Raw genomic sequence first — 12,915 nt, 5'->3', positions numbered from 1 at the left:
GGGATTGCTCTCCTCCCACGGAGGCTTGGGGGGCAAGCTGCACGCCCGCCAGCCGTATGGTTGATGGGGCGCAGCTGGCGGGCATGCAGGAGCGAAAGGGGAGGCCGCCGGCAAAGCCGCACAGCTCCCCCACTCGCTGGGGCTCCCCTGAGAGGCAACACGCCAACAAACCCAATGGGAAAGATGGCTCTGATTGCTTGCAAAAGGAAATTGCAAAACTGATGCAGAAATGTGTCAAACCCAAACCTCAGATTGGAAAACCGACATAGCCATCCACCCCCAGAGGTAACACAGAAGAGAGCAGGATAAAGGAGGAGACGAATCCTGCATATATGAGTAAACATGCATACATGTTTAAAATGAATTACACACACACACACACACACACACACACACATATATATATATATATATATATATATATATATATATATATATATATATATTTGGACTTGACAAATGGAGGCAAGCAGCTCTGCAAGTCTTATGTCTCGAGAACCCTGAATAGTTACTTTGCACTATTTGTTTTTGGATAAGCATGTACAAGATTACTCTCTGCACCTTAAGATAAGCTTTACAAGAAGCTGGTTTTTTTGTTTTTGTTTTGGAATTAAAAGTTTGGAATGTCAAACCATAGCAGACCAAGTTGTCATTACACTTGGATAGGGTTGGGCCCTGCAAATTAAGATAAGATAAGCAATCTGTAGTGTGACATAATATTAAAAGTTTGACGTTAACACTGATCCAGGCTTCAGCGTTGCTCCGAACCTGCCAAGAAAGAGATGGGGTTGTTGTTCTTTTTTTAAGACTAAGGGAAACCCTTGGTGTGCAGAGGTTGCATTGTGAGGAAACACAACATGTGAGATTGTAGAATGCATTTACTGTTTATATGGTGTTATTTCCTTAAGCCCATTTAGAATCTCTCTCTCTCTCTCTCTCTCTCACACACACATTTTATTCTTTGCCCTAAAATCATAAATGCATCTTTGGTACTTCTTTAAGTGCCTGTGTGTCCTGGACTGGTTGGACGCAGAGAAATGTTGGGAGGAACTGGGGGTGAGGAGGTGGAACCCCCAGGGGAAGAAGGCTCAGAGCCTGGGGACTGATGGTGGGATAATGATGAGTGGTCAGAGGGAGAAGAGGGAGCAGACTGGGAAGAGAAGGTGTCAAAACCTGAAGAAGTAACAGGACTTAGTGAGCTGGGAGAGTCTGTGGCAGAGAGGCAGAAGCTGAAACAAGCAAATGGGATGGGGGGGGGAACGACACCTAAGAGGCAGAGATGAGTCCAGCTAGTGAAGAGGCACAAGTGCCTCCCCCTCCTGCTGCAACCAGCTCCTCTCCCTCCTATCTTCCAGAACCAGAAGAGGCATGAAAAGGGCAGAGCAGCATCAGTTTTCATGCAGGTGCAGTCTCCAATTGCTTGGGGGGGGGGAAACCCTGGAGAGGAGGGGACTTGGGCGGCAGGGACCTTCAAACTTTCACCTGCTTCATGGGGGCAAGACCTACCAGAGATGGGTTGCTGTCCTCATTAGGCCTGACACTCCTGTACATATTGTGTTTTTGCTAATAAAGAGTTAAATCCAACTTGCACGGTGTGATTTACTGCTGGCTGGCTCCTGACGCCGTGCACGTATCTGTGAAAGACCGCCCCCCACCCCGCCCCGACCTCCTGCCGCCATTAAACCCTCTCACCCCCTAACATGCTCAAGATGTTGTTGGATTCCAGCTCCCATCAGACCCATTTAGTACAGTGAGGAGTTATGCGAGCCATAATCCTGCAGCATCTTGAAGGCTCTCCATCTCTGCTGTAGATCTTACACTTTGTGTGGCACAGCGCGTTGGGACGACTTCGTTGGGCGTTTCCTGCCTTGCATCCCGGGAGACTTCTTTTCATGTGTAGGCACTACTCCAATTATATCTGGGTATATCAGGAAACATTGTTCCAGGGGGAGGGAAGGGGGAACCAGCCGTGGGATGAAACCTTCATTGTGTGACCTCATGCCTGTGAACTGAAGATGAACCTGTTCGGCCAGAATAACAGGAGGGTATTAGTTCCCTGGAAGAAGGAAGGTGCATCTCAGTTTGCAGGCTGAAAAAGGATGCCAAGTTTCACTTTGTGAAAGTGCTGCAGTTCAGCTAGTTTCCACTTTCTCAGATGAAAAGATCAGGCTCGTGGAATTCTCCAGATAACTTCATCCTCAGAGCTGTGTGCCCAGGAGGAAGGGACGAGATTAATGCTTTTATACTTTCATGTTGACACTTTTTCCTTTGTAAAGCTAAAACCTGCTTCCATGAAGAAGGTCTGCAAGAAGCTTTTTAAGTGCCCTTAAAAGGCGGTGGCGGGGAGGGGAAGGTTTTTTTTTTTGGTTTTGTTTCAAAAAGGGTTCAAATACTAGTCTTTGCATCACAGGGCCTTCTCAGCCTGCTGTTTTATTGTTGGTATATGCATATAATCACAGAATTTTAGAGTTGGAAGGGACCATGAGGATCATATAGTATAATAATAATAATAATAATAATAATAATAATAATAATAATAATATATTATTTGTACCCCGCCCATCTGGCTAGGTCTCCTCGGCCACTCTGGGCGGCTTCCAACAAATATAAAAATACATTAGAATATCACAGATTAAAAACTTCCCTAAACAGGGCTGCCTTCAGGTATTTTCTAAATGTCAGGTAGTTGTTTATCTCTTTGACCTCTGATGGGAGGGCGTTCCACAAGGCGGGCACCACTACCGAGAAGGCCCTCTGCCTGGTTCCCTGTAGCTTTGCTTCTCGCAGTGAGGGAACCGCCAGAAGGCCCTCAGCGCTGGATCTCAGTGTCCGGGCTGAACGATGGAGGTGGAGATGAAGGAGATGCTCCTTCAGGTATACAGGACCGAGGCCGTTTAGGGCTTTAAAGGTCAGCACCAACACTCTGAATTGTGCTTGGAAACGTACTGGGAGCCAATGTAGATCTCTCAGGACCGATGTTATGTGGTCCCGGCAGCCACTTCAAGCCCCTGCAATCTTTTGCCTGTCATGGGGCTTGAAGCTATGACCCTGAGATTATTCTGCAGCATGTTCTTGGCACAATATCAGTGCACCAACAGCAGGTTTATTCCGCTTTAGTTCTGCGATGCCTCCCCAATGATACCACGTTATTGCTGTCTGCAACGGCTATAGTGCAACAAAAGCAGGACAAAAAACGAACCAGGACATTTCAGATATTAAAAGTTGTGGATTTCAGCAGGAAGTTATGGGATGTGCACTGACCGGATACAAAAAAAAGCGTGACCAGTATTGAAAGCAGGACTGCATACAACCGCCCCAAACAAGTCTTTGGGGTTTGCCTTTTTTTGTTTGTTTGTTTCTGTAGTACATCCTTGTATATTTTTTAAAAGCCAAATGTACAAAATAAAAAACCCCTCCCCGGAATCTCAAGATTAAAAACGCTTCTGCGTGGAATGGCAAACAATTTGCAGGCACGATATTTTGGAATACTGCTTTTCAAATAGAAGATCCTGGGTGGGGAACGAAAGATGGGGAAATGTCACGAAAGGATAGGTGTTCTTGCCGCAACAGAAGCTAAAAATCCCTTGTTGGGAAAACTGGGATTAGGTAAGGCAGACTCCAAGACAAAGAAGTTGGATCAGCTGTTGTGAACAACAGGAGCGCACGGTTCACAGAACTGGTGAGAAAATCCTCCTCCTCCTGTTTCCTAGAAGTTTCTTCAGGAGTCAGTTTACATCATAGCCAGCCAATCGGGAGCCAACATGATGATCCACAAAGGAATCTTCTTCTGAGTAGCTGGGCACTGAGACAAGCAAGAGGCAAGGTGAGAGAAACAACCAATACATCAGCCTCTATGGAGCCACACAATTTACTTACCCAGGCTAATGTGATGGCTCCACAGAGGCTTACATCATGTGTTGCTTACATCTTGGCCACGTTAACCGTGAAACAAACAAGACTATTTTTATTTTTTTATTTTTTGCAGGATACAGAGGTGGGTCAGAAAAGAGAACAGACAAACTCTGCTGCCCTGGTTCTCTCAGGACTGTCTCAGGAAAATATCTTTGAGCTCAAATGTATTTAATGAGCTAACAACGTGAGTCTGACCAAACTGTGGGAGGCAGTGGAAGACAGGAGTGCCTGGCGTGCTCTGGTCCATGGGGTCACGAAGAGTCGGACACGACTAAACAACAACAACAACAACAACAACAGTTGTTGTTGGCTAGTTGTTTTATCTTGCCCAATGCAACAAAAAATGGCTTACAACCAACCAACCAACCAAACAACCAACCAATATTGCATTTCTTCCCCACCTTTCCTCCACGGAGCTAAAGGAGGCGTACATGTGTCTTCCCATTTTTATCTTCACAGTAGCCCTCTGAAGTAGGCCAGGCTGAGAGATAGTGACCGTCCCATGGTCACCCAATGGGCTTCATGCCCGAGTGGGGATTTGAACCTTGGTCTCCTGGGTCCTGGTCCAATGCTCTAACCACTTCAGGAACACCTGGAGGACCAAAGGTTCCTCACACCTGTTGTATGGGGAAGCCAGGAGCAAGACTGTGCTGAGTAGTCCCGATACCTACATATTTGGCAGAAACACCTGCAGGGTGTGGGCCTTTGTTCATGTAGTTGTACACTGGTAGGCTTCCTTGTTGAAGTAAGGGTAGTGAAATTGCCATTAAGAAGCCCGAACTGACACTGGCGGAGGAAGGGGTGTGCGGTGGGTACGGTCCACCCTGGGTGTCATCTCCGAGAGGGGTGATATCGCCGCCCCGCCCCCTGGGATGCTCACCCTGCCCCTGTGGGCGGCTAGCCCCGCCCCTGGATGCACAGCATGTGCGCCGCTCTGGGTGCTGAAGCAGCCAGCTCCGCCTCTGCAAACTGACTGATCTTTGGAAATTAAACTAATGACCAGACTTTAACATTTAAAAACTTTACTGGCAGAAACTTATGGTTATAACCTTAAACAGGCTCAGGACCACAATACCTCAAGGACCGCCTCTTGCCATATGAACCTGCCTGGATGCTGAGATCATCTTCTGAGGCCCTCCTTCGTGTGCCTCCTCCTTGAGAGGTCTGAAGGGTGGCAACACGAGAACGGGCCTTCTCTGCAGTGGCTTCCCGTCTGTGGAATGCTCTCCCCAAGGAGGTTTGCCTGATGCCTTCATTATGCACCTTTAGGCGCCAGGCAAAAATGTTCCTTTTCAACCAGGCTTTTGGTTGATCTTATTGACATCCTATGCCCTTTTAAAATGTGGCCTTTTTTTGAGGGGGGTGTTATTGGGTTGTTATTTTTATTTTGATTATATATTTTGTGGTTTATATGTTGATCTTTTCTGTGAACTGCCCTGAGACCTCCTGGTATAGGGCGATTTTTTATTATTATTATTATTATTATTATTATTATTATTATTATTATTATTATTATTTGAATTACATATTATATTTTAATATTTTAATTAAATATTTTAATATTTATCAAGGTGTTTTTTTCAGCCAGAACTCACCGGAACTCAGGGCTCACACTTCTCAGGTGGGCACCATTGCCATTATAAGAGAACAAGGGAGGTGTTCCTGGTGAGTTCCAGCACTTCTTTTTCTAGAAAAATAGCACTGATATTTACAGTCACATGCTTATCAGTCTCTTCTTCTAACTTCCAAGCAGTGTTATTTTTCTCTCTTTCCAGAGTTCAGCCCTCAGCCTTCTGTATCTCAATTAGGCCATGCCTTGAAGCTTCTGTGAGAGATTTCCACTTTTTCCTTTTCCTGCAGCTTTGCTCTCTTTTTTTCAAGCAGAGAAGAAGCACTCCAACACTCCATGCAACTTAGCAGTGTTCACAGTGGATTCTCAAAATGAAATCTTCCTACACATGAAATGGAGCCTCTCCTTCACTAGATACCTCGCATAGGGCCAACGTTAGCTGATCACATGAGAACTACTGGACAACTCTCTAGAACTCAGCTACCAACATGTCAAATTTAAAAGCATAGTAATGCATACAAGCATTTGGAATTTCAGCGAATTAAATGACTATATTTTACATTCCAGAGAATCTGGAACCTTTTCTGTTTGTCCTTCAAGACTCTCTGTATGTGTCAGGATGCTGTCAGCGGCTCCTGGCAGGTTGCCCAGGAAAGTATAAAAACAAGGAAAAGTTTCTTACATTCCTTTTTTATTTCAGTCTTTACAGAGGGAGGCTATAGAACCCAGCCTCTTGGTTAATGGGTGAATCTCCACCCCCCCGTCTCTCCCACTTCCTCATTCATCATTTCTATGGGTGCTGCTAAGTGCCCTCTGTCTTGGAGCTCTTTGCTCCCCTACTTTTAAGGCCCGCCGGTTTCTGGGAGATGGAGGGTCTGAAATGCTTTCTAATGACAGCGTGTCAGCCGGGTGTTGTTCTGGCTCTCCCATGATTTCCCAGCTTTCTCCCTCATCTGCCTCTGAGCTGTGACCTCCCTCAAACTCCTTTTGCAAATCTATACTGTCTTCCTCTTCCTCCTCCCTAGAAGGGTCAGGATAGGGAGGTGGTCTCCCCCATTCCTCCTCTGCCCAGTCCCTGACATTGAGGCTCTTCCTCTTTAAGGAGAAAGAACTTCTACCACTGAAATAGCCTAATTCTTTTATAGCATCACTGGGCATCATCATAGTCATCTGCAGTCCCTTAGGTGAGCTGATCTCTGGTTGGCAGAGGGCATAGGAGCCAATTCCTAGGGGCTGATGTCCATTTGTCCACTCCAATAAAATATTTGAGGGGGCCACCCTCCCAAAAGTTGATGTGTATTGCTATATTGTAAATCTATACTGTCTTCCTCTTCCTCCTCCCTGGAAGGGTCAGGCTGGGGAGGCAGTTTCTGTTGTGTATTGATTCAAGGGTTATCATAACTGTATTACTACTGTCTGTATTCACATTAGGGGAAAGTAACTGCCTTCCTGTTCCAGAAGGAAAAGCTACTATTGGTTCATTCAAGTTGCTGCGTTTGGATCCTCAGTCTTATTGGTTCCCGCCAAAAGGCAGCTTTGTGATTGCTTGAGATTTTCCCCTCCAAAATGTATCCTTTCTAGCCAGTCTTCTGTCCCTATAAATGTAGCTTCCCTCTCCACAGTTCCCCAGTCTCGTTTACTTGAATAAAGAGTGTTACATGAAGAAGCTGTCTCCTGCCTGCAAGAGAGCTGAAGTCACTTGCTGAATCACTATCCCCACGCTACAACAGTTTCCACCATTCCTCCTTTGCCCAGTCTCTGACAGTATACCACAAAGACACAACCTTCACCAGCCCTGCTCCATGCCCTCCTTGAGTGCTTTGGTCTGGCTGAACTGTGTCCTTGAACCGTGATAATGCCTCTTGCATGCATGGAGGGAGGGTGGATATGCATGTCTGACATTTGCAAGGCTGCAAGGTGTTGAGACGCACCCTTTGCTCCACCCCCTTTTCTTTCTGCCGCAGCCCTTGGAAAGTTGTCCATGAGGTAATGTGGGCCTTGGATTGGAAAAAAAAGTTCTCCACCCCTGGTCTTGGCAATAGAGGCATATTCCCCAAAGTCCTGACTCAGGTTTGGTTCTAGAGATGAAAGATTTGCATACAATGAAATGGCAAGGATCCCCAGAGATGTCTCTGTTTCGTGATGGAATTATAAGCCTGTGACTCGTTTGTCTAGCCAGGTAATAACTGTAATTAGTGCAAGAGGTAACAAGGCGGACCTTAGGTATTAGATATTTCATGAGCATGAAGGACATTTTATGGGGAGACAATTATCAGGAAAATGCTGGCTCTCTGGAAGGAATTCTGGGTTAGACATGATAGGCTCTAAAACTATCCTGAATATTGTTATTCTGTTCTTCAACCCAGAGGTTTTCAGAATGAGTGGCTAATAGGAATGCAAAAACAGCAAAGGAACAATAAGATCTTTTTAACTAGAGCGCTTAAAAATACAGTCAGTAGTGCAATAACAACAGCCTAAAAAAGTTAGAATTTCAAAGAGAGTCTTTTCAGTGTTTTGGCAATGTCATTTTCAAGGAAATGACACTCTAGTGAAACAGAAGGTGCACATCCTCTTTTATCTGGTGAGGGAAATCTTAGAGAGGTTGAACTTTCACGTGGCTAGATCTCAGTGAGGAGGATTTCCCTCCCTGCTGTCCAAAGACTTGGGCTTCCCATTCACTACCACCCAAAGGATTAAGACCAAGAGCTAAACGTTTCTGGTTGGTTAGCATACCTTCCCTCACCACTGTTCTCAGACTGCAAAACTTTCTTCAGTTCCCAGAGGCTACTCCCTTTGGCACTGCTTCCTCAATTACCGGTATACTATGGGCAAAGACTCAGTTCCTAGAAGTCCTGCTGAGCTGACAACAAAAATCCTACATCGTGTAAGGCCTCTCTCATCCTCTGTTCTCTGGTGAGCATGAATGCAAGCAGATTTTTAGAATGATTTCTAGAAAGCCCATATCAAGCAAATCTGGTGTTTGGATGGTATAGGTATAATTCAGAAATCAAAAGCAGCATCTGGGGGGGGGGGGGAGAGATGGTTCGATGGTTTAGCATCTGTGAAAGACGTAACTAAAGATGATGCAGTAATGTGACTTCACACCTGAACTTGCTCCCTATGATGGTTCACAAAGGAGATCCTGACAATCCATCTAAAAACTCTGGAAGTATGTGGGCTTTCCTGGAGAAAGCAGAGGAGCAAAAGGGAAAAAGAGAGAGGAAAGAATGGATGAACCCTGTGCCAACGGAAATTGAGTCAAAATGAAGCCATTGGTAAATAAGAGGTAGCTATCAGCAAGTTTAGGTGAACCCCAACGTTTGCAGAAGTACATATTGCTCTGCTTTCCTTTGGACCACATCAGTGAGGCCGAGAGGGCAGCCCAGGACCTCCAGGCACATCGCCCAAGCTTGCACCCCGGGGAGGTTACTTCGGTGATGCCAGTGCATCAGTTTGACTTCACCCCGGGAGATACACAGATAGATACCAACAACAACAATGCGATCTTAGTTTCACCTGTCAATGCTATCTAATTAAGTTTCTTCAGTTTACTGATGCAAGCTCTTTGTAATATGACTGGGGATGTCTTCTTGATAATCCGTTTCACTGTTTATTCAGCAAGTTCTGGTTGAGGCCAAAACATCTGGCGGGATCCAGGTTAGCAAAGGCTAAAAGGGTTTTACAGAGGCGAGGGCAAAAGCGCCACTGTGAGATGTGCTGCTCCATGCAGCTGAAAAAGAAAAAAAGAACAACAACACACCCAGACCCTGAGAACCTTATTGAAATGTGAATTGTGACCCGATTTGACATTTGCTCTGATTCAGTGGCAAACAGTGGCATAGCATGGGTTGCCAGCTCTCCAGGCCACACAGAGGGAGGGGAGGGCAGGAAACGGGTGGAGTATGCCTGCACATTCAACTGCCTAACAGCATCCACATCACCCAGGAGATCACAGTCACAGAGATAAGAAAAGAAGGGTGATTCCATTGTGTGGAGAGGTCACTTCCTGGTTCGCATGCAGAAGCCATTTTCAGTGGAGACCAGTGACGGAAGCAAGCAGCTGAATTGAGGCAGTGTTGAATTTTTCCACCCCCAACAATTTCGCGCCCGGAGCAACCCCCCTTTACCCCCCCAAGCTACGCCACTGGCGGTAAAGATTGGGTTTCCCTTAGGGAAAGCGGAGGGACAAATAGAAACCTGGATGAGACCTTAATTAGTAATTTCCCTGTATTATAGGGCCGGTGTTTGATGATGGGAAGGTGGGGAATTGGCCTACGGAAGACTGGAGAGGAAGAAAGGTACCACCACTTTAATAAAATATGAGCCTGCCGGATCAGGCCAATGGCCCATCTAGTCTAGCATCCTGTTCTCAAAGTGGTCAACTGCTAACCAAAGAGTGGCAGCGGTCCACCACCTTTTTACCACGTGGCAAAAAGTTTGCCATTCGTGTGCAGCTGTGCATTGACGTTCTAGCAGACAGTGCTTCGAACTTTTGTGCCAAAGCAACAATGACTTCTTTTTAAAAAGGCAAAGGGCAGCTGAGGACCGGCAGCAGGGGGCCCACACTCCAGGAAAGGGAACGTCAGAGGTGTGAGCAGGTTGGGCAAGAAGGGAGCAGAAAAATGTGAAGTGATACGTCACCCGCCATGTCACCGCCTGCGTCACAGAGCACTCCACCAGAGGGAAGACAATAGAGCTACTACGCCACAGAGCCAAGGGTTGTGCTACAATCCCGATGGAATCCCAAACAGCCGCCTCTCCGCCCCTCAAAAAGGAGCATTTGGAAAATACCAAAGTTAATTGGATTGAAGTCAGGGTTTGTAAATACGTTTAAGAATTATGAACATAGTAGATTTGACTCCCGAACCCAGTGATTTTGGGTTCTGGCGACATTACTAGCCATCATTTGTTATAAGCTATTCAGGGTTGCTCCCCCCCCCCCAAATAAAGCAATGAAGCAATATGTTCAATTAATGAAAATACTACTGAGGATTGGTTGAAGGCAAGCCTCTGATAATATACACCAGACAGGGATGGATATTTATTTTGAGAATCTTTCAGGATTTCCACCTTTTCAGATTTTCAGTACAGTGGTACCTCCAGTTGCGAACGGGATCCGTTCCGGAGGTCCGGACGGATACCGAGGTTTCCGCAACCCGAGGATCACTGTTCTGCGCATGCGTGTGGTGGTAGACATCTTCTGCGCATGCGCACCTGACAAAACCTGGTCCGATACTTCCAGGTTTGCCGCTTTCGTAACATGAAGTTTACGTAACCAGAGGGTTAAGTAAGCCGAGGTGCTACTGTAATTGCCTTTGTGGTTTTAAAATTTAAATCCACTGCGCCTCATACATTTCTAGAAGTAAAGATCCTAACAATTTAAAGCGTGTCAAATACCTACTCAGAAGTAAGTCCCATTGATTTAAATGGAGCTGACCCATAGCTAATTGTGCATCCTAGGTTTGCTGGACCCACTATTGGTATCATCCCTAAATCTGCAGGAGCCTGTCTTCAAATGCAGGAAAAATCCTTATCTCATGGAAGGGCTTGAACCCCATCGGCTACCCTCACTTAGTTTAGCCGGCCAGTTGAAACCGTTCCCAGGGTGTGGCCGCTGTCGTGTGCTGCCAGCTTCTAGGAGCCACAGGTGAGAGCTGAGTGCAAGGTAGGGGCCAAAGATGGAAAAATTACTCCATAAGGAGCACAATGTGTCCCCAACCTGAGGCCCTGCCCCTCCCCTAATACCCCATGCACCCTAGTCGTTATAACTATGTATTTTATAACAACAACAACAACAACAACAACAACAACAACAACAACTTATTATTTATACCCTGCCCATCTGGCTGGGTTTCCCCAGCCACTCTGGGTGACTCTCAACATAATAATCTATATATATATATAAATATGTTCCCATTGCGTGCGCGGGTGTTACCAACTTGTTCCGTAACCGCTGGACCAAATAGCATCAAATTAGGACACACCATTCCATGACCATCAGGGAATAACATGGGATAATTAAATTTTAAAAAACCCACACCTGACATTCCTAAAATAAAGAATAAACGCAAAAAAATGGCGCCCCTATTACAGGTCACCAGTAAAATCACTGAAGACTCCAACACCATCCAATAGAAAGGCGGATAGCCTGGCAGCGTCACAGAACCTGCACGGACAAAAAAACCAGGCTGAGAGGGCTGAGAGGGCAGGATAGGCCCAGTGGGTGGTGGAGGCAGAAGCCGCTTCCCCTTCTCTTCCCCACCCACCTCCCCCTGCGGAGTCCAGGCTGAGCTTCCCTCTCTGCCTCCCCTACGGAGGTCTCCCCATTCCCACACAGGGAGGCTGAGGCGCAACCAGGAGGAGCCGAGGGCGGGGAGCCGACAGAACCCCTTCCATTACACAAAACCAGCTGCAGCAGGGTGTGGCTGGGTCAGCTAGTAGTAGTAGTAACAACAACAACAACAACAACAACAACAACAACAACAACAACAACAATGTGATAAAACATCCAACATTAAAAACTTCTCTAAAGAGGATTGCCTTCGGATGTCTTCTTAAAGTCATCTGGTGGGAGGGCATTCCACAGGGCAGGCGCCACCACTGAGAAGGACCTCAGCTTGGTTCCCTGTAACCTCACTTCTCACAGTGAGGGAAGCACAAGAAGGCCCTCAGAGCTGGACCTCAGTGTCCAGGCTGAACGATAGGAGTGGAGATGCTCCTTCAGGTATACTGGGCTGAGGCTGTTTAGGGCTTTCAAGGTCAGCACCAACACTTTGAATTGTGCTCGGAAACGTAGCCTACTGGGAGCCAATGCAGGTCTTTCAGTACCGGTGTTATGTGGTCTCGGCGGCCACTCCCAGTCACCAGTCTAGCTGCTGCATTCTGGATTGGTTGCAGTTTCCAGGTCACCTTCAAAGGTAGTCCCATGTAGAGCGGATTTCAGTAGTCCAAGCGGGAGATAACCAGAGCATGCACCACTCTGGAGAGACAGTCTGCGGGCAGGTAGGGTCTCAGCATGTGTACCAGATGGAGCTGGTAGAGAGCTGCCCTGGCCACATAACTAACCTGTGCCTGGTCCTTCAGGGGCACAGCTACCCCATTCAGGACCAGCGAACACTAGTCACTATGGAAGAACAGTGGGAGAGGATTATTGCCCTGCTTGTGTGTTTCGGGTTGTTCTAGGTAAGCCTTTGGTCTGATCCCGCAGGTCTCTTCTTATGACCCTCCCAACACAAAGAAGAACTTCAAAGGGAACCACTTTGGGCAGCAGCGGAAAGGGTTAAATTCCCACCCCTGCCTGCTGTGAGCCTAGTAATTATCAGCCCACCTTTCCCTGCGGCTGCTATTTGCATTAAAAAAAACAACAACACCAAGCAGGTTAAGTACAAAGAGGCATTTAACAACGCATCTAATTTAGCCCTAAAGCTGCGTGT

This window comes from Lacerta agilis, chromosome 14 (assembly GCF_009819535.1).
Source record: "Lacerta agilis isolate rLacAgi1 chromosome 14, rLacAgi1.pri, whole genome shotgun sequence".
Lineage (NCBI taxonomy): Eukaryota > Metazoa > Chordata > Lepidosauria > Squamata > Lacertidae > Lacerta > Lacerta agilis.
This window is presented reverse-complemented; position numbering follows the sequence as displayed.